Source organism: Chiloscyllium plagiosum, chromosome 11 (assembly GCF_004010195.1).
Source record: "Chiloscyllium plagiosum isolate BGI_BamShark_2017 chromosome 11, ASM401019v2, whole genome shotgun sequence".
NCBI classification, from domain to species: domain Eukaryota; kingdom Metazoa; phylum Chordata; class Chondrichthyes; order Orectolobiformes; family Hemiscylliidae; genus Chiloscyllium; species Chiloscyllium plagiosum.
The window spans coordinates 89,317,884-89,337,653 of record NC_057720.1 but is presented as its reverse complement, the minus strand read 5'-3'; positions in this window follow the sequence as shown (position 1 = coordinate 89,337,653).

The following is a 19,770-nucleotide window of genomic DNA, read 5'->3' as shown; positions in this document are numbered from 1 at the left end:
AGTAGTACTTAAATAGGGAGCAAACTTTTAATTCTATTCATCAGTGGTTGCTATTACTGAAATTATAAGGTAAAAGTTAGGGGCAGCATGGTGGCTCAGTGGTTAGCACTGCTGCCTCACAGTACCAGGGGCCTGGGTTCAATCCCTAACTTGGGTGACTGCCTGTGTGGAGTTTGCACATTCTCCCTGTATCTGCGTGGGTTTCCTCCCTCAATCCAAAGATGTGCGGGTCAGGTGAATTGGCCGTGCTAAATTGTCCATAGTGTTCATAGTAAATGTTGGGGAATGGGACAGAGTGGGTTACTCTTCAGAGGGTCGGTGTGGACCTGTTGGGCCGAAGGGCCTTTTTCCATACTGTAGGTAATCTAATCTAAAGAATGCAAGCTCTGATTAATTGAATTAACTTGATGTTATATTAGTAAAGGCATCAGTGTGCAGAAGATCTACTAGGTGTATTAAGAACAGGGAAACAATGAAATCAAATCTCCATTGCAGTGGATAGTGTTGCTTGTCTCTGTGAGACAACAGTATATGGATATAGACGAAGGTAAAACCAGGAGCTCTGCAAAACTTAATTAATTTATTAAGTAGTTAAGTGAATCATACAAACGTTTAACTAATGGAGATATCTCAACAACCATCCTTTAATACCGTGGGTTCTGTAACCAACCCCAAATGTTATTACCCTGGAGATTTGGCAGCTGGCGAGGCTAGAACACTTCTCAGGGTCTTCGCCTGGTCTCCTGATGTATTCTTCACAGCTGTTGGTCTCCGGAGTTACTGCTGATATCAGGGATTTCCCAGGCTGCTTTTATACAGGTCTTTCCGTGCCATGTGTATCCATATTTGAAATTACCTGTGCACATGACCAACCCTGAATGTTTTGTCTTTATCTGGTAGAGACAGCAGTTGGTGATTTCTTGAAATCTTAGCTCTCAGCTGATCCAAAAGCCTCAGTGTCACTCCTCTTACATAACTGCCCATTGTAAAGTCTCTTATCAGTTCCTGTCTCTTCAGCCTTATCCAACATCATTGATCTAATGATTGATCTGAGGATCATTCCTATTGGATTTGCTAAATCCTCCAGGGCACCTTCAGGCAATGGTCTGCAACATATTCTCAGCAAAACATTATTCATTTGTGTTATTTGAAATGCCATTTAGATCATTGTACTCAACAAAAATATGATGATAAATTTAATCAAAGTTACAAATCAGTTTACAATATCTAACCCATTTTTCTTTTGTTCCACAGCAAATGTATTGTTATACGCTTTCCACATCTTACAAGATACACAAAATTTCAATACAAATGAATGAATAGTAAGGAATATGACAAACTAGCTATATCTGTATTATTCCTACCCTATAGTAAGCAACCATTACAAACCCTCTTCCATGCAAGTTATCTTTTCGGTATTCTGAGACCAATCCAATTGTCAGTTCCTTCCATTTCTTAACTTGCTGTTTTAACATACAAAGCAAGTCTATTAAAATAAGAATAATGAATTGCAATACAACACCTGAGACACAATTCTGATCCACGGATGGTCCTGAGTATTCAGTCCCCGGTTTGAATTGTACTCCAGAAACTTGGAACTCGCAAATCCCTGTCTGCCTCTTCTGCATGAGTTTAACCTCCTTCCCGTGCATGGCCCATTTATGGATAACTCCCTTTGCCTCAAGAATGGTCATCACCCAGTCTGTAGTGAAATGTGTAATAGGTGGAAGTTCCAGAAATCCTCATCTGTATCATTTGGGTGGATGGATAGAGCTGAGCATAGTTTCTTATTGGGTTCTGGCTAAAACAGAATTGATGACTACTGTTAAGCCAGAAAACATATTGCTGATAACCTCATTCTGTCCATGTAAGGTACACCACGAATGTCCTTTTTGGTATCCTGAGGCTGCCATGGTGACATAGTAGATGTCTCCTACTCAGGTACACTTAAAACAAGTTTGGTTATTCACCAGCTGGATGGACAATGAGTAGTTCTCATCAGAGGCAAATTCACATTGAGTTAGCCCTTCTTTGTTCATTTCTTCTGGCCATGCCCAGTGGTTTACCCTTTGATGACATTAGAACAAATCCACCCTCCCCTTTTTGATCACTCTATCAGTATAGCATGGTTTACTTAATGATATCCAAGTTCCTTCATGGTATTTTCCCACATTATGTGCTCGCAATAGGGGGTATAGCAGATTGTCCCCATGTTCGAGTAAATGAAGCACTACACCAATGTATAGCTGACCTTTATTATCATCACAGGTACTCAAGATCCAGTTGGTGGGAATGAGACATCTAAGGTAGCACAGGGGCATCTTCTCCTTCACCCATGTCCTCAGTTGCCCATCCGACCCCAGTCTGGTACTCTGTGAGCATCTAATTGCAACATACTTATGCTAACCATAGACAGAAGCAGCATGTTAAATGAAATGCTGCTTTATTACTGTGGGTTGCCTGTCTATAATGTGATTGGTAATATTGTGAAGGAGTATCAATATTTTCATGGTGCTCCAGCCTGCTGTCCTATCCTATGCATCCTTTCTTGATGCTGGTATTCCTGGCCTGCTATTAACCTTACCTTTTCCTGGAGGGAATGTAGCTGAGCCTCCAATTCTGCTACGTTGAGGGTGCGAACAGTGGCTATCGTTGAGGTGTGTCTTGCTTCTGCTAGCTGTACCTACCCTCTGCTGTGGTTCTGTTCGCCGAGCTGGAAGTTTTTGTTGCAAACGTTTCGTCCCCTGTCTAGGGTGACATCTCAGTGCTTGGGAGCCTCCTGTGAAGCGCTTCTGTGGTGTTTCCTCCGGCATTTATAGTGGCCTGTCCCTGCCGCTTCCGGTTGTCAGTTTCAGCTGTCCGGTATATTGGGTCCACTACAGCGGACCGTTTGCAACAAAAACTTCCAGCTCGGCGAACAGAACCACAGCAACGAGCACCCGAGCTACAAATCTTCTCATAAACTTTGCGTACCTACCCTCTCTTCCTCCTTTTTCTTTTTGATGTAAATTCACTATGACTAAGTTGTCTCTGGAGGAGGTGGTCAAAGAGCTTCTGGATTGTGCTATCACACCAAGATGGCACCTGTATGTCCATCAGGTTAAACACAACCTGTATGTGTCTATATCCTGGTACTATAGTAACTATACTTTCTGTTTCTTCTAAAGCTAACCCTACTCCACCTGTGTCTCTCTGAGATTTGTAGCACCATGGCTCTGGGATAGTTCTGGAGGACAAGGCGGTAGTGGTTGGTGTGCCATCTCTGCACAATATGAAGGGTTGCAACCCATGGCACCCATTCAAGTTTTCACCATCCTCCCTGGACCCATTTGACTTTGTGGTAGTCTCTGGGCTTGAACTCAGCTCTAATCCACTTGAATGGGCTGTCAAATACTATCGGCCTCTGGATCCAATCTTCAAGTCTTGCCCATCTCAGAGTACGCAAAGAATACCATCTTCATTTCGCCCAGCAGAGCCATTGTCTGAAAGAAGGGATGAAACCCAAATCTTGATAGAAAGACCCACATGTCATTCCAACACATGATTGTTACCATGATGTTTGTTCAAATACTTAAGGTTTTATGCTTCCACTCAATCATCGCCATCCCCTTCCCTCTACAATAGAAGTCCTTCAGTTACCCATCTCAAGATCCTGTGGTTATACCAATCGCAATTCCAAGGAACATGACGATGACTATCAATACTCTCATGTTTTTCTCTTCCTCTATATTGTTTTGTTGTCTTAGTTTCCTGTGAAACAATAGCCTTTCCTAAGCTTACATGCTTGAAAACATGTTAAGCAGTGCGAACAGCTCACCAATGTTAGTTAAAGAATGCATTAACTCACAGGTTAGTTACTCAGTAATTCCTGTTGACTCTTGACACATTTCTACATCTATTTGGTGCTTTCTATTATTGTTTTGGACCCATAAACCTGTCAGGTTCCTAATAAAGGCTCCTAATAATAGATCCTCCAATAAAGTAGGATCTTTGACTGATTTTAAATCTTCTGCACAGCTGCCAGACCTGTATGGTCCAGTCAGATTTCACCTTGGCATTGAGCATGAGTGAGAGAATAAACTGAGGTCAGATACAGTGGGACAAGTTTCTGGACAAGGGAGGCAGAGGAAGGTTCTCAACAGAAGACCATATTTGGGGAGGGTGTTTGGGGGGAGAGCTGATTTCAGGGGCGCTCCTGCTTGCACATTAGTATAAAAGGCCATGATAGCAGCAGACCACTCCTTGGTGCTGGCAAGTTGAGATTGTGTGACAGCAACATGAGTTCCCAACGCAGCAGTCTGATGTTGCGTGGGATCGGCCTCACTTCAACTGTTAGACACTGTATCCTTGCTGGGGAACAAAAGTGTTTGTGAAGCTGGTCACTAGTTTCATGCTGTTAAAGATGTACCCTTCGCTTTGAATGAACCATGTGGCTTGTAGGTACAAAACACCTGCATGCTCCCTGACCTGGAATGGAGACATACAAACATGCCCATCCCCCTTTGATCTATTTCCCTTTTTGACCTAAGTCCCTTTGCTTAGCTCCTCGTGCGTCCCTTTGTGGGACTTAGTGCTGGCTGGACTGCAATAACTGTAATCCCTGTGCCCACTGTGGGGCCTATCCAATTAGCCCTTTATTAGAAATGGAGACTTGGAGCAGGAATTAATCCTTGAATCTACCAGTTGGGAACAAGGGTTTGAATGGGAGCTGCCTAATTGGAAACAGAATCACCTACTCTGAACAAACAGATATTGGAGAAAAATTGTCTTCTCTCCAGGTATACGCAGAGTGAGTTTTTAAATCAAACATCCATGTTTCAATTCCATTTTGTCGGAAAAATGGTGTGGCCTCAGTTGTTTGTTTTTCTTGCTGCATCTGTAAAGTATACAGTACTTAGACTGTGGATACTGCCTGGTTCCCTTGTGTATAATTATACAGTTGTCAGTTCCATCCCAACGACAACTTAGTAAATTCTCTTACGTATCTTTTGATTTATAATTCTCCATTCCATAGTATATGTTTAATTTCTAAAATGAGCATTATCTAAATATTTCATATCTGCCTTTCTCAAATCTGAAAATGTTTGTTTGAGAGTAATGCCTTAACATTAATTGAAATACAAAGTATTTCCAGTCAGAAAATAGGTCAGTAGAGACTCATTACAGCAATCGTAATGTTTCCTTCACTGTTCATGCAACCTGAATAAAAGGCAAGGCAGCCTACTAAGGGATCAAATGCAAGTTGATTAATTAGGAGCATTTTTTCAAATATATTCTTGGGCTGAGAGGGTCACTGGTAAGGCCAACATTTCTTGTCCAACTCTAATTGTTCCAAGGGGATAATGGTGAGCCTTTCTCTTGAACCATTACTTTCTATGTGTTATAGATACAGTGCTGTTAAGAAGGGAATCGCAGGATTTAAACCCCAAAACAGGCAATGGAAGAAATGATAGTATTAAGTCAGGATGATGTGGGGCTTGGAGGGAAACTTGCAGGTGATGGTGGTCCCACACATCTGCTGCCCTTGGGGCATAGAGCTCACGTGTTTGGATAACACTGTAAGTGGAGCCTTGGTGTGTTCCTGCAGTAGAAGCTACACATTGTTGCCACTGCGCATCAGTGGTGAATGGAATCGATTTCCTGGCCTAGATTTTGTCAAACAGCTTGATAAAGAAACTCATTTAGGCAACCATTCTATCACATTCCTGACTTGTGCCTTGAAGAAGGTGTGAGGGCCTTGAGAAATCACGAGATAGAGGTTGACTCTTGCAGTATTTAACTGGCTAGTCCAGTTTTATTTCTGGCAAATGGTAACTCACAGGATGTTGTTGGTGGGTAAGAGTGATTGTATTGACAGTGCACTGAAAAAGGAGTATTGGCCATCCATAATTGCCCAGAGGGTAGTTAAGATTAAAGCACATGGCTGTGAGACTGGAGTCATATATAGGCCTTACAAGGCCTGGATCAAAATATCAGAGGAGTTACATTCCCAGCACTTATGTAGTGTACAGAACAACCTCGGTTATCCAAACATCAATTGTCCAAATAGCGGATTATCAGAAAAAGATCTCATGGTCACTTAAAAATGTTATTAACTTTTTTTAAAAAAGCACAGTGACAGCAGGCAGCCTGAGCTGGCAGGGGAAGCAGGAACAGGGGCGTCACGGGAACTCTGTCTCTGCTATTAACACCACCACGGGAACCCTGTCCCTGCTATTGATACTGTCATGGGAACCCTATTCCTTCTATTGACACTGCTACGGGAACCCTGTTCCATCTATTCACACAGCCACGGGACACTGTTCCTGTTATTGACACAGCCACGGGAACCCTGTTCCTGTTATTGACACAGCCACAGGACACTGTTCCTGTTATTGACACAGCCACGGGAACCCTGTTCCTGTTATTGACACAGCCACGGGTACACTGTTCCTGTTATTGACACAGCCACGGGACACTGTTCCTGTTATTGACACAGCCACAGGAACACTGTTCCTGTTATTGACACAGCCACAGGACACTGTTCCTGTTATTGACACAGCCACGGGAACCCTGTTCTTGTTATTGACACAGCCACGGGAACCCTGTTCCTGTTATTGACACAGCCACGGGAACACTGTTCCTGTTATTGACACAGCCACGGGACACTGTTCCTGTTATTGACACAGCCACAGGAACACTGTTCCTGTTATTGACACAGCCACGGGAACCCTGTTCCTGTTATTGACACAGCCACGGGAACCCTGTTCCTGTTATTGACACAGCCACAGGAACCCTGTTCCTGTTATTGACACTGCCACGGGACACTGTTCCTGTTATTGACACAGCCACAGGAATCCTGTTGCTGTTATTGACACTGCCACGGGATACTGTTCCTGTTATTGACACAGCCACAGGAACCCTGTTCCTGTTATTGACACTGCCACGGGACACTGTTCTTGTTATTGACACAGCCACAGGAACCCTGTTCCTGTTATTGACACTGCCACGGGACACTGTTCCTGTTATTGACACAGCCACAGGAACCCTGTTCCTGTTATTGACACTGCCACGGGACACTGTTCCTGTTATTGACACCACCACGGGAACCCTGTTCCTGTTATTGACACAGCACGGGAACCCTGTTCCTGTTATTGACACAGCACGGGAACCCTGTTCCTGTTATTGACACAGCACGGGAACCCTGTTCCTGTTATTGACACAGCACGGGAACCCTGTTCCTGTTATTGACACAGCACGGGAACCCTGTTCCTGTTATTGACACAGCACGGGAACCCTGTTCCTGTTATTGACACAGCACGGGAACCCTGTTCCTGTTATTGACACAGCACGGGAACCATTGACACAGCCATGGGAACGCTGTTCCTGTTATTGACACCACCATGGGAACCCTGTTCCTGTTATTGACACAGCCACGGGTACCCTGTTCCTGTTATTGACACAGCCACGGGAACCCTGTTCCTGTTATTGACACCACCACGGGAACCCTGTTCCTGTTATTGACACAGCCACGGGAACCCTGTTCCTGTTATTGACACAGCACGGGAACCCTGTTCCTGTTATTGACACAGCCACGGGAACACTGTTCCTGTTATTGACACAGCCACAGGAACCCAGTTCCTGTTATTGACACTGCCATGGGACACTGTTCCTGTTATTGACACAGCCACGGGAACCCTGTTCCTGTTATTGACACAGCCACGGAAACCCTATTCCTGTTATTGACACTGCCACGGGAACCCTGTTCCTGTTATTGACACAGCCACAGAAACCCTATTCCTGTTATTGACACAGCCACGGGAACCCTGTTCCTGTTATTGACATTGTCACAGGAACCTTGTTCCTGTTATTGACACTGCCACGGGAACCCTGTTCCTGTTATGGACACAGCCACGGGCACCCTGTTCCCGTTATTGACACCGCCACGGGAACCCTGTTCCCATTCTTGACACAGCCACGGGTACACTGTTCCTGTTATTGACACAGCACGGGAACCCTGTTCCTGTTATTGACACAGCCACGGGAAACCGGTTCCCGTTCTTGACACAGCCACGGGTACACTGTTCCTGTTATTGACACAGCACAGGAACCCTGTTCCTGTTATTGACACTGCCACAGGAACCCTGTTCCTGTTATTGACACAGCCACGGGAACCCTGTTCCTGTTAGTGACACCACCAAGGGAACCCTGTTCCTGTTATTGACACAGCCACGGGTACACTGTTCCTGTTATTGACACCGCCACGGGTATACTGTTCCTGTTATTGACACCGCCACGGGAACCCTGTTCCTGTTATTGACACAGCCACAGGAACCCTGTTCCTATTATTGACACAGCCACGGGAACCCTGTTCCTGTTATTCACATAGCCACGTGAACCCTGTTCCTGTTATTGACACTGCCATGGGAACCCTGTTCCTGTTATTGACACTGCTACAGGAACCCTGTTCCTGTTATTGACACTGCCACGGGAACCCTGTTCCTGTTATTCACATAGCCATGGGAACCTTGTTCCTGTTATTGACACTGCCACGGGAACCCTGTTCCTGTTATTGACACTGCTACAGGAACCCTGTTCCTGTTATTGACACTGCCACGGGAACCCTGTTGCTGTTGTTGACGCCACCATGGGACCCTGATCCTTTATCCAAACAAAATACCCTCCGCCTGCCTCTTTCAGGTAATCGAGGTTGTTCTCTAATTGTTACTTGCTTTCTTTCAGTCTAAACCTGAATGGTGTCCATATCCCGTTACATTCAGGCGGGGACTGAGTCAGTATCTGAGCAGTTACAAACACAGTGTAGTGCTTCAACCCTGAGCAAATCGTCTGTTTTAACCTGTGGAGGTCACAGATTAAGCAACTGAAGCAGGTTGAGCTTGACCATTGCTCTGTTTGAAGCACTATCCCAAGGAATTCCAGCAACAACATCTCTGGGCAAAGCTGAATGGTCTCCACCATCTTTCTTTGTGTCATCTGACTCCAACCAATGAAGATGATTTGTTCTTCTCCTGACTCCCAGTGACTTCAATGTTCTAGGGCTCCTCGATGCCACAGCAGGTCAAACTCTGCCTTGATACCATAGGCAGTTTCTGATATCTCACCTCTTGTGTCCAGCCCTTTCATCCATGTTTGAACCATGAAAGGATATTATTAAATTGGAGACTATTCAGAAAAAAATTGCTGAGATGTTGCCAAGATTGGAAGGTTTGACTTATAAGGAGAGGCTGGATAGGCTGGGACTTTTTTCATTGGAGCGTAGGAGGTTGAGGGGTAACCTTATAGAGGTTTATAAAGTAATGAGGGGCATAAACATGGAGAATAGCAAGAGTCTCTTCCCCAAGGTGGGGGGGGGTTCAAAACTATGAGGCATATTTTTGAGGTGAGAGGAGGACGATTTTAAAAGGTCCTGAGGGTCAACATTTTCAGAGGTTGGGGTGGGGGGTTGTATATGGAATGAACTGCCAGAGGAAGTGGTGGCTGCAGGTACAGTTACAACATTAAAGAGACATTTGTGTAGATACATGAGTGGGAATGGTTTAGAGGTATATGGGCCAAATGCAGGCAATAGGGGCTAGTTAGTTTGGGAAACTTGGTCGGCAAGGTCGAGTTGGTTTGAAGGGGCTGTTTCTGTGCTGTCTGACTGTATAACTCTGTGTGTCCAGGAGCCAAGTCCCCCCAAAAGCTGCTAAAGCTGAGCAGATTGTTGTTGATTCATTGTGACCTGACAGGACTGTCAATGACATCTTCCATTTTATTTGTGGCCAAAAGCAAGTTAATGGGACAGTTATGATTTACCTGAGTTTTGTGCATCAGACACACTCGGGCAATTTGCCACATTGTTGGGTAAATGCCAGCATTGAGACCATGGAACAGCTTGACTAATGGCACAACCAGTTCTGGAGCAGAAATCCTCAGCACTACAGCCAAAATATTGTCACAGTCCATAGCCTTTGCAGTGTCTGTTGCCTTCTGTTCCATTCGGGAATCTCAAATCATTGAGCTCCCAGGTGAACAGAGATGAACTGGCTTTACTTACATGCCTCCTCAGTTGATCACAACTAGGTCAATTTAAAAACTGACCTCTTCCTTCGTGGATAACTTTCAGCCAGGCCCAAATGAACTAATGCTTTTAAAGGAATCAATCGAACCAGGTTTTCTTGAGTTAACATGGAACTGACTTTTAATTGCTATATAAAAGAAGAATTAGTGAGCAACACACACGCACTAATTAAAAAAAAAGTGAGCTCAAAAATATAAAATTTCAAAATAAGATGCACAGATCAATCTCTGAATCATTTGTGAAGAACGAACAGTTGAATGTTGATGCAGTTGCAGTGCAGTTGAGTGGAAGTGCTGATGTTTCTAGTTTAACATTTGATTTCCGAATGGTTGAGATTCTATAGTTCAGATTCTTTTCGACAGTGATTGAATTCCAGCATTCAGAGAGAAAGTCCTTTTGGTATCCTGTTACCTTTTGTCTGCTAACTAGCTGACTTCTATCACCCAGGACGAGTCTTTTTCTCCGAGAACACAGAAATGGCAAGGGGATAATCTTTATGATGGTACTGATCACAGTATGCTAACACTTGACCCTATGCTGGTATCTGAGATTAACCAGTCCCACTAGCACAGTCCAGTAGAGTTGAAAGTGGCTTTTTACAAATTCCTATCATTGTGTTTTTCAAAAGGATAAACACATAATTCTGTTTGGGATATAGTCTACAGGTGTAGCAGGAGGTACACAACCATGATCGACTAAATATGTTTGTAATTTATAGAAAAAAAAAGGGGGCGGCACGGTGGCACAGTGGTTAGCACTGCTGCCTCACAGCGCCAGAGACCTGGGTTCAATTCCCGCCTCAGGTGACTGACTGTGTGGAGTTTGCACATTCTCCCCGTGTCTGCGTTGGTTTCCTCCGGGTGCTCCGGTTTCCTCCCACAGTCCTAAAATGTGCAGGTTAGGTGAATTGGCCACGCTAAATTGCCCGTAGTGTTAGGTGTTAGGTCTGGGTGGGTGCGCTTCGGCGGGTCGGTGTGGACTTGTTGGGCCGAAGGGCCTGTTTCCACACTGTAACTAATCTAATCTAATCTAATCATTTGTTCTCTTCACAGTCACAAGAAATCACAGTGCAGTCATTTATGACCTCTCTTTCCCCTGTGAAGGACTGTTGTTGAAATTCCCTCTGCAATTGTAGTTGTGATATTCTGCGAATCTTTACTTGTCTCTAGACGGCCATTAAATTAATATCTGCAGCCTTGTTTAGGGTGAACCCAACCAGCCCCGCCTCCGGGACTGCTGATTGGTCTCAGGAGTCGAAGGTGTTGCTGCTGGCTAGTGGCGGGGACATGAAACTCTGGCACCTACCCTTTCATAAATGGTCCAAGGACCAGAGCAGCAACAGTAGCAAGACCACATCTCCGCCACGGACACAACAGAGCCTTTGGTAAGCGAGTTCAGTTGGCCGGAGCAGTGTCACCAGTGACCCCTGGCTTCTTAGGCCCAGGACCTGCATGTCCTCAGCGGCGTGACAGGGGGAGTTGAAATGTTCGGCCATGGGGCGGTGGGGTTGATTGGTGCGGGTGCCCCGGAGGTGTTGCCTAAAGTGCTCTGCGAGAAGGCGTAGAGACTCACTAAAATCCTTGTAGAGAGAGGAGGAGAACTTCTTCAAGGCAGGCATCCTTGCAAGAGGATTCGCAGTAGGGTTAAAATCAACGATGCAAAAGTGAGGACTGCAAATGCTGTAGATCAGAGTCTAGATTCGAGTGGGGCAGGAAAGGCTCAGCAGGTCGGGCAGCTTCCGAGGAGCAGGAAAATCGACATTTCAGGCAAAAGCCCTTCATCAGGAATGAAGGCAGGGAGCCTCCCGGTTGGAGAGATAAATGAGAGGGGATTGGGGCTGGGGAGAAGGGAACATCGAGTACAATAGATAGATGGAGGTGGGGTTGAAGGTGATAGGTCAGAGAGGAAGGTGGAGCGGATAGGTGGGAAGGGAGATTGGCAGGTAGGATAGGTCATGAGGGTGGGGCTGAGCTGGAAGGTGGGAATTGAGGTAAGGTGGAGGGAGGGGAAATTAGGAAACTGGCGAAGTTCACATTGATGCCCTGGGGTTGAAGTGTTCCGAGGCGGAAGATGAGGCGTTCTTCCTCCAGACATCGGGAGTGGTGGTGGAGGAGGCCCATGGCCTGCATGTCCTCAGCAGAGTGGGAGGGAGAGTTGAAATATTCAGCCACAGGGCTGTTGGGTTGATTGGTGCAGATGTCCCGGAGATGTTCGAGATTCGAATCTAGACTCTGATCTCCAGCATCTGCAGTCCTCACTTATTGATTTTAACCTTACTGCAAATCCTCTTGCAAGGATGCCTACCTTGAAGAAGCTGTCCTCTCTCTACAAGGATTTCAGTGAGTCTCTACGCCTTCTTGCAGAGCACTTTAGGGAACATCTCCGGGACACCCGCACCAATCAACCTCACCGCCATATGGCCCAACATTTCGATTATCCCTCCCACTCTGCCGAGGACATGCAGGTCCTGGGCCTCCTCCACCATCATTCCCTCACCACCCAACGCCTGGAGGAAGAATGCCTCATCTTCCGCCTCAGAACATTTCAACCCCAGAGCATCAATGTGGACTTCACTAGTTTTCTCATTTCCCCTGTCCCCACCTTACCCCAGTTCCAACCTTCCAGCTCAGCACCATCCTCATGACCTGTCCTACCTGCCAATCTTCCATCCCACCTATGCGCTCCACCCTCCTCTCTGACTTATCATCTTCATCCCCACCTCCATCCACCTATTATATTCTTGACTACCTTCTCCCAGCTCCATCCCCCACTTCTATTTATCTCTCCACCCTGGAGGTTCCCTGCCTTCATTCCTGATGAAGAGCTTTTGCCCAAAATGTCGATTCTCCTGCTCCTCGGATGCTCCCCGACCTGCTGTGCTTTTCTGGCACAACTCTAAGCACAACATGTTGAGTCTTGTGGTTGGTACATATTGTACCTTTAGTGACTTGCTCATTGATAACAAAAACAGAAATTGCTGTAAAAACTCCCCAGGTCTGGCAACATCTGTGCAGAGAAATCAGTGTTAACGTTTGGGGTCCGGTGACCCTTCCTCAGAACCGGTTCTGAGGAAGGGTCACTGGACCCAAGAAATTAACTCTGACTTCTCTTCACAGATGCCGTCAGACTTGCTGAGTTTTTGCAGCAATTTCTGCTTTTGTTTCTGATTTGCAGCTTCTGCATTTCTTTCAGTTTTTATACTCATTGATAACATCACCATATGACAGCATGTGACCTGAGGTCATATTGGTCTCAGACTCCAAATTAATTGGGGCAACTTGAAGTAATACTATTAAACGCGGGATACGGTGTAACCAATTCGCTTAATATCAGCTGAAACACTGAAGCGCCTGTGACTGTAACACATTAAATATCAGGAGATATAATAAACACATTTTCAGTCTTTCAAAACCTGTGGCAGGACAACTAGTATGCACCGATCTCATCAATACAGTCACAATTTATGAGATTCAAACCAACACACTGTGGCAGAACAGACAAGATGTGATACAGTCCAATCAGCTCTAGTTTAAGATATTCTTGAGACAGATCTGTTACACTGTGCCCAGAGCCATGTAGGATCATAGAGTCATAGAAACAGACCCCTTGGTCCAACTCATCCACACTGACCAGACATCCCAATCGGGCATCGTCCCTTTTGCCGGCATTTGGCCCATCTCCCTCTAAACCCTTTCTATTCATATACCCATCCAAATCCCTTTTGAATGTTGTAATTGGACCAGACTCCACCACTTTCTCTGGCTTCTCATTTTATACACACCAGCATCTGCATGGAAATGTTGTCCCTCAGCTCCCTTTTAAATTATTCCCCTCTGACCTTCAACCTATGCCCTCTAGTATTGGACTCCACTACCCTGGGGAAAAAAAAAACCTTGGCTATTCACGTTACCGAAGCCCCTCCTGATTGTATGGATAGGGTGATTTTCACAAGGCATTGCTGCATTTTTGCGCATACCTGTGGTAAAGGGAATACCCATTCCCCCAACCCAACGTACGCACGGAAGGCAAACGCAAATGATGTTGCCTAGCAACCTGACGTCTAACCCACTCTCATACTCATAACATTCTTCTTGAATGTTGCTGGAGCTTCATGCATCCAGGTAAATGGGGAGACTCTTCCATCAGAGCTGAAAATGTGTTGCTGGAAAAGCGCAGCAGGTCAGGCAGCATCCAGGGAACAGGAGAATCGACGTTTCGGGCATAAGCCCTTCTTCAGGAATTCCTGAAGAAGGGCTTATGCCCGAAACGTCGATTCTCCTGTTCCCTGGATGCTGCCTGACCTGCTGCGCTTTTCCAGCAACACATTTTCAGCTCTGATCTCCAGCATCTGCAGACCTCACTTTCTCCTCAGAGACTCTTCCATCACACTCCTGTCTTGCACATTTGGGACAGGCTTTGGAGAGTCACTCACTGCAGCATTCCTAGCCTCCAACATGCTCTTGTAGTCATAGAATCATAGAATTCTTACAGTGTGGAAACAGGCCTTTCAGCCCAACACGTCCACACTGACCTTCCGAAGAGTAACCCACCCAGACCCATTTCCCTACCCTATATTTACCCCTGACTAATGCACCTGACTACACATCCCTGAACACTATCGGCAATTTAACCTGGCCAATTCAGCTAACCTGCACATCTGTGGATTGTGGGAGGAAACCGGAGCACCTAGAGGAAATGTACACAGACACGGGGAGAACATGCAAACTCTACACAGACAGTCAATCCAGATCCGAACCCCAGTCCCTGGCACTGTGAGGAGGCAGTGCTAACCACTGAGCCACAGTGCTGCCTGGCAGTATTTATAGATGTTGCTAATTAAGCTGTTCAGTTATGTTATGATACATATCAGGAGCAGATGTGACTTGAATCCAAGTCTTCTGGCTCAGAGGGAGGGGCATTAGCACTGTGCCACAAGAGTACTCTATCTGCCATGGATGCATTCAAGTCCCTGTCTCCAGAATATTAAATGGGATGACTATCCCTATGACATTACCACTATACCACTGCTTTACTCTGCAAATTTTATACGGTTAGTCCAGTTCAGCTTGTGTTCAATGGTAATGCACATGATGGTGTGTGTGTGTGTGTGTGTGTGTGTGTGTGTGTGATTCTTTGTTTGTATGTGCACATGTAGGTGTGCACATCAGAGAAGGCAGGGTGTAGAAGAGATAGTGGTGATCAGATCCTAGGGTAAAAGCAATGATGTAAGTGATTGTGGAGCTGAGGCAGACACAGATCTTTGTGACAAAGTCTGGTTCAGCTGGCGAAGTCTGGGAAGGAGGTGGTGTGACGCTGGGTAGAGTGGAATGCAATGCAGCACTGTCATATTTACTTTGGTGCTAAGTGGCTTGTGATGCAGTGGCAGCACTTTCTGGTAAAATGCTGATCCAAAGGTAAATCTCTTCCTGAAACACAGAAGAGTGCAGAGATAAAGACGTTTAAATTGAAGCTTCTCAATCTTTTGCAGGCATTGATTTGTCAGTTGGATAACCTCAAGCTGTGATTTATTCTGATGTGAGAGAGTGAAAAAGAATAACTAAAGCCAATGATTGCACTCAAATCTGTCATCTTCACAGTGAGCAGTGAATATCCTATTAATCCAGAAGAAGCTCAAAACTCAGAGATTGAGCCCCATGGCACATAACAGACCCACACAAAAGGAATATCTGACCTTGATTATATTTTTAAAAAATAAGAAAGCTTCCTGTAACAAAGAAAATAGAACAATACAAAGTACAGCACAGAACAGATCTTTTGGCCCATGATATTGTGCCGGGGATTAATCCTAATGTAAAATAAAATAACTTAACCTGCGCACCCCTCAATTCAGTGCTGTCCATATGCATATTCAGCAGTTGCTTAAATGTCCGTAATGACACTGCTTCTACCACCACGGCTGGCAATGCATTCCATGCACACACAACCCTCTGCGTAAAGAACCTTCCTCTGACGTCCCCTCTATACCTTTCTCCCAATGTCTTAAAACTATGACCCCACGTGCCAGTCCATCCTGCCCTGGGGAAAAGTCTCTGGCTATTGACTCTATCTATTATTATTTTGTACACCTCGATCAGGTCACCTCTTTCTCTCCAGAGAGAAAAGTCCAAGTTTAGTCAACCTCTCTTCATAAGACAAGCCCTCCAGTCCAGGCAGTATCCTGGTAAACCTTCTTTGCACTCTCTCCAAAGTCTCTGTATCTTTCCTATAGTAGGGTAACCAGAATTGGACACAATATTCTAAGTGTGGTCTCACCAGGAACTTGTAGAGCTGTAGAAAAACCTCGCCACTCTTAAACTTGATCCCCCTGTTAATGAAAGCCAAATCACCATATGCTTTCTTAATAACCCTACCCACTTGGGTGGCAACTTTGAGGGATCTATGTACTTGAACACAAAGATCCCTCTGTTCCTCTACACTGCCAAGAAAATCCTGATTTGGAGATGCCGGTGTTGGACTGGGGTGTACAAAGTTAAGAATCACCCAACACCAGGTTATAGTCCAACAGGTTTAATTGGAAGCACACTAGCTTTCAGAGCGACGCTCCTTCATCAGGTGATAGTGACTATCACCTGATGAAGGAGCATCGCTCCGAAAGCTAGTGTGCTTCCAATTAAACCTGTTGGACTATAACCTGATGTTGTGTGATTTTTAACTAAGAAAATTCTGGCAGTGCTTTAACCGAAGCTGCAGATTTTGTTTTTGCGTTTATTAGTTTTGCTTCTGTGAGAACTGTAGTCAGTGCCCTGAGAATATGAACATATGAAATGGGAACAAGAGTGGACCTCATGGATCATCAATGAAATCCTGGTGTAGCTCAAGCCTCAAATCTCCATTCCTGCCTGCTCCCCACATCTTTCAGATTCTTTGAAAAACTAAGAACCTTGTCTATCTCAGCCTCACGTCCAATCAATCATGGAGCTCTCTGGGATTCCCAAAGATTCACAAAGCTCGGAGTAAAGAAATTTCTCCTCGTCTCTGCAGTTCCAAATGTTCAGCCCTTCATTCTGAGACTGTGCCTTTCTGTCTAGATTCCCCAGTCGACCTTTCAGTGTCTTCTCAATCAAGCTCCTTTAGAAGTGCAACTGCCTCAATCAAATGACTTCATAATTTTCTTGACTCCAGCATATATGTATACAATATGTTATGCATCGATATTATAGGAGAAAGTGAGGACTGCAGGTGCTGGAGATCAGAGCTGAAAATGTGTTGCTGGAAAAGCGCAGCAGGTCAGGCAGCATCCAAGGAACAGGAGAATCGACGTTTCGGGCATGAGCCCTTCTTCAGGAGAACAATCCCTGAAGAAGGGCTCATGCCCGAAATGTTGATTCTCCTGCTCCTTGGATGCTGCCTGACCTGCTGCGCTTTTCCAGCAACACATTTTCAGCATCGATATTATAACCAATTTACTCAGCCTCCCATGATGGGGAACCTATATGCAACCTGTCAGCTCAGGAACTGATGTAATAACCTTTACTGCTCTCCCTCCAATGCAAGTAGAAATGGAGACTGATATTGTGAACAGAACATTGTCTGTTTGGTTGCTCTAGCCTGTAGAGATTACTGAGTCGTCCATAGGAGTGAATTATTGCACATTCAGCTTTGCAGTGGGGTCACGATCGCGGGTGAAACTTCTCTTTCTGAGCTTTCTTTCATGTGATATTATTCAACATCAGAGTGAGAGGAGTTACTTACATTGCCCCAGACAAAAACCCTTTCAAACACTTACACACACAGTCACAGTAAAGGCCATGGTGACTAAGCCAAACAATGGGAACCTTCAGCCTCATGTTTCAGGTAAACAGACTTTTTATCAGAATCCATCTTTACCTCATTGGATATCAGGGTCACCTGTAATGGTTACAAGCTTGATATAATTATAAACTTATTCTTTTATTTCCAAGAACTGAAGTTGCTGACTGAAGCACTTGAACTCCAATTTCATCAATATTGACACAAATTACTGTAAATAATGATACCTCGACACAGCTCCAGACACAGACCCAGATGTAAAACCAAATCCAGATCCTCACTAGCTGCAAATCCAGACCAAGACTGAGACCAAGATCAACTACAGACTCAGACCAGATTAAGAGCAAGGATAGACCCAGACTAAACTCAGAACCAGATCCCAACCCAAACCCAGACTCTAACTAGCTGCAGACCCAGATGCAGGACTAATCCCAGATCAAGACTAAGAAATAAATCCAGATTCACATAAATATGCAGACCCAGATTAAGAACAGAGCTGCAGATTTTGATGCGCACCCAGGCCAAGACTCGAACGCAGATCCACCCCACGTGAAGGTGATAACATAGACTCAGACTGAAACCCACTCTAGACTTTGATTCAGACCCAGATTTAACACCAACCCCAACTACAATGATAACTGCCTTCATGTCTGCTCAAAACAAGTCAACAATTGCAACACCCCACAAAGCCTTCCACTCTGCCCAGACATGGATGCTGGCAACACTGTGCTGGAGACATCTCAAATACTGAAATGTCTTTTAAGTAAGAATTGTAACTTTAGCAGACCAGATCCTATTCCACCGTCCTCTCCTCCTCAAAACTACACGCATGTCCTAATATCCTTTTTTGTAGATTGGGGCCAAATTGTCTTATATTGCTCCTGTTTTGGTAGATTTCATTATGTTAAAGGTAATACATAAATACAAGTTGTTTTTTCCTGTGAGTTTATTATTTATTATTTAAGCGAGATTTTGAGATGGAAAATCGATGAGTTGATAATGTTTGATATTAAATGTTGATATATTTTCCATTTTCGCAGAGACTGGAGAAAAATTAATAAGAAGAAATTGCTTATTGCACATAGCTGAATCAACTTTACAAGCGCATGGTTCTGATTTCTTTGAATCACAGAACTATTACACTGTAGAAGGAGACCATTCAGCCTATTGTGTCCAAACCAGCTCTCTGAGTCAACAAAGAACAAAGAACAAAGAAAATTGCAGCACAGGAACAGGCCTGTCAGCCCTCCAAGCCTGCGCCGATCCAAACCTGTCAGCTATTTTCTAAGGATTTGTATCCAGCTGCTCCCTGCCCATAAATGTATTTGTCTAGATACATTTTAAATGATGCCATTGTGCCCGCATCTAACATCTCCACTGGCAACATGTTCCAGGCATCCATCACCCTCTGCGTAAAATTTTTGTACGCACATACCCCTTAAATGTTTCCCCTCTCACCTTGAACTTGTGACCCCTAGTAACTGATTCCCTTCATTCTGGGAAAAAGCTTCTTGCTATCCACCCTGTCTGTACCTCTCATGATTTTGTAATCCTAACCCATTCAACCTCTCTTCATTGCTAGCATCCTCCATTCCAGGCAACATCCTGGTGAATCTCCTCTGCGCCCTCTCCAAAGCATCCACATCCTTTTGATTAGATTAGATTAGATTACAGATTAGATTACAGTGTGGAAACAGGCCCTTCGGCCCAACAAGTCCACACCGACCCGCTGAAGCGAAACCCACCCATACCCCTACATTTATCCCTTACCTAACACAATGGGCAATTTAGTATGGCCAATTCACCTGACCCTGCACATCTTTGGACTGTGGGAGGAAACCGGAGCACCCGGAGGAAACCCACGCAGACACGGGGAGAACGTGCAAACTCCACACAGTCAGTCGCCTGAGGCGGGAATTGAACCCGGGTCTCTGGCGCTG